At 29.2% G+C, this 3628-nt stretch overlaps 1 protein-coding gene across 1 annotated transcript in view; it reads right to left on the bottom strand.

Moving 5' to 3' along the window:
* Positions 1-3628, bottom strand: part of LOC106788141 — a 149398-nt gene that overhangs the window by 101785 nt on the left and 43985 nt on the right. The window lies entirely within an intron of this gene.

Below are 3628 nucleotides of genomic sequence, written 5' to 3'. Positions count from 1 at the left end.
AAACCTAACCTAATGTAATATATTTACATATAACACTAATAAGATCAGAAATATCATATTTATGTTATTAAATAAATCTTAAAATAAATTTTGTATGAAATCTTTTTAAAAAATCCACTCTCGTAATTAATGAAACATAAGTAATATGTAATATTAAATATATATTGACCGTTTGAAAACCTAACCTAGATTATTCGAGACCTAACCTAATGTAATATATTTACATATACCATTAATAAGATCAGAAATATCATAGTACATATATCATATTAAATAAGACACCCTGTATAATGATCACAATTATCTCGATCTCGTTTCCACAAACACATATATATACACGAACACAATCAAGACGATGTTTCTTTATTAAGTCGTGAATACGTAAAGGATAAAAGGGGGAATAAAAAGCGAGAAGAGAAAACAGTTAAAGAGAGAGAAAGAGAAAAAGAAAGAGAGAAAGAGAGAGAGAGAGACAAAGTAATCGGGTAAATTACGTTTATTGCCATCTGCCGTGCGTAGAGAACCTTTCGAAGGAAACCTCCAACTCTTTTTCTTTCCTGTTTCACGAGAGAGAGAAAGGTTACGATCCCACTTCGATAGATCCCAAGAAAGGATCCGATGGGGTCAAGGAAGATAGATAGGAGAGTTAGAGTAAGAGTAAAAAAGAAAGAAAGAAAGAAAGAAAGAAAGAGAGAGAGAGAGAGAGAGAGAGAGAGAGAAAATTCTAATCGTCTAAACGAACCTCACAAAATTACGAGTGATCATCGATCCCAGATCTCTGCCTTCATTAGACCCAGTAATTACTATCTCGTCTTGGAAACGTCATTCTTATAAGTTACGCAACCAGTAGTGTTGTAGCACCTGCAAAGATCGCGACGATATTTCACCGTTTTAATCCTTCCTTTATACCTTTTTTATTTTTTTTTTATTTTTTCCTCTTTATCTTCTTAGTGATAATCGAACGCGTGGAAAGTATGAAGGAAGAAGCAACCGTAAAAGCACCATCGATCGATGACTTCCCTTTCCACGAACTCATTCTCTCTCTCTCTCTCTCTCTCTCTCTTTCTTTCTTTCTCTCTTTCTTTATCTTTCTCTCTTTCTTTAACGTCTCGTAAATTTCATGCTCTCAGCAACGTGTAATTATTTTACGGCTACTTGGCGTTGAGTGAAGAAAATGAAGGAATGAAAGAGAGAGAGAGAGAGAGAGAGAGAGAGAGAGAGAGAGAGAGAGAGAGAGAGAAAGAGAATAATATATCCTTTCGATCGATAGAAGTCATTTACTTCGTCATTTTCTTCGAGATCTTAACTCTTGTAAAATATTATCTCTTTTCAAGAGAATGTTATTTCATGCTCAACATTTTTCAATTTAATGGTTACGCTTAATGGGAACTTTGGTCATACATTTTTTGTTTCATTTTATTGATTTCATTCAAAAGTTCTCGAATGGGGGAATCACAAAAGTTACTAGGTAGATAAATAGATTGATTTTTTATTCACGACAGGAATAGAAATTTTTCAGGGTTTTCTTTTTCAATTAATTACTTCGTTGTAAAATTCTTGACATTGATTGTTAGTACTCGTACGGTTGATAGTAAATTTTCTAAGTGGTAGTTTTACGATCTTAATTAGAATAATTAGAAGAGAATTTTTAAAAGGTAGTAAATCGTTTAGTAAATCATCTAAGAATTCTTGAATTATTTAGGAACTCTTTTTGCCCATCTTAACTATCCTGATTTATTTTGTATTTAATTTGAATGAATTTCTTTGAATATTTTTATAGGTTAATATCTAAAATGGCGGATCATGAGTTTTCCAGAAATAGTTCTAATCTTGATCGTTTCATTTTTATATTTAAACACAGTTTTTAGATCATTATTTTTTGTTATCAATCAATCAATCAATGTGAAATCATGCAATTTGCATTTTAGATAGAAAAATAATTTCGATTATAAGGAGGATTAATTAAATTCTTAATTAAGAATCCACTTTGGCGTACCGTTTCATAAAATAAAAGAAAAATAAAAGAAAATTGAATAAAAATAAATAAAAATAAAGCAATTATCAAGTATTTAAAGCTGTAACAATAAAAAAAATTTTTCGGTAACTATCCTACTCAAAATTATCTGAATTATATTACGATTATCTATTTGTAATTGAGAATACAATCCCGTTTGATAAAAATCATTACCTCCTCATAATTTTACAATATTGTAAGAAATTTTTTCTCACGAAAAATAACTTTGTCAAAATAAATAAAATCTCGCAAAACAATTTAATAACTACCAACAATCATCATAATACAAAATAAAATCCGTAATGTGTGCCATCATTTGCATTGGTAATTATGATAATAGCCTTCGTCAAAAAATGATACAAATTTATATATTGTAATTGAAATAATTTAAATATAAAATAAATGATCAAATAAACGTTTCTCTAATATAGTTTGATTTATTGTTAGTCAATTGTCATAATTACCGGTAAATCTATTAATTATATTTATATATAATCTCGACTAATATTGAAATATCCTTTTATTTTTAGCGAAAACAAAACCACTGACATCATTTCATTATTTCCTAACCTCATTTATATCATAAATTTCGAATCATCCTCTATATCAAGCTATATATTTCTCCTTTTGTCTACCGACTGTTTTCATTGGATCAACTAAAACAACAGTATAGAGATATATTTTATCAAGAACGATACGTACGATTAATCTTCGTAGCTTAATACGAGTTATGATGATAGCTAAGCTCATCATGTTGGATCGATCAAACCAAGGCTTCTCACACTCATAAAGAATTTTTTCATTTACTCAAGACATTAATATATCTCACCTTGATATTTAAAACTTGATTCTGAGATGAGAAAGAAAGAAAGAAGGAAAGAAAGAAAGAGAAAGAAAGAAATAGTGTTCCTCCCACGTTATCGAACACTCAAAACTTTTTCATTCTCCCGTGTTATAAGATTCGAAAAGGGAAAGGGGTTTTAGAGGGGGTTTAAGATCCGGTTCCTACGATCATTCCTTTAAGCCAAGGCATGCAGTCTAAAATGGTCTTTTGCCGTTCCAGTTTTCTGATTCGTTCTGTTTCGTATATACAAGGAGTCGGATGTTTTTTCGTACAAACGTTGTCAGCCTATTTTACGTTCAAAAATAAAAAGAGAACTAAATGTTATATAAATATAAATAATTTAAAACATTATTTAAAAGTTATAATATAAATTGTAAAACTATTTAAATATACTGCACAAGGATAATGTTTAGCTGTTTATGTTCTGCGTATGATATTTGTTATCAGAATAATCAAATGTATTTGTTTCGAAACAATAATTTCATAAATCACCTGACCTAACCTCACTAGATGTTTGTTTTTTATGGGGAAAACTAAAACAATAAGATAATGCAACTGAGATAATTACATTAGATGTTATAGTAGAACAAATTAGGGATGAAGTTGTAGAAATTAATAGAAATTGGCATAAAATTCGCTATGGAATAAATAACATACTAAAACAGTATCTAACATAACCTATTCGCATAGGTGGACAACATTTTGAGAACAGTACATTTAAATAGTTTTACAATTTATTATATAATATATATATAATAATTATAATAATA

Source organism: Polistes canadensis, unplaced genomic scaffold (assembly GCF_001313835.1).
Source record: "Polistes canadensis isolate GaletaPanama2010 unplaced genomic scaffold, ASM131383v1 scaffold_127, whole genome shotgun sequence".
Lineage (NCBI taxonomy): Eukaryota > Metazoa > Arthropoda > Insecta > Hymenoptera > Vespidae > Polistes > Polistes canadensis.
Note: the sequence above shows the minus strand (reverse complement) of the source record. Positions and strands in the feature narration are given on the sequence as shown.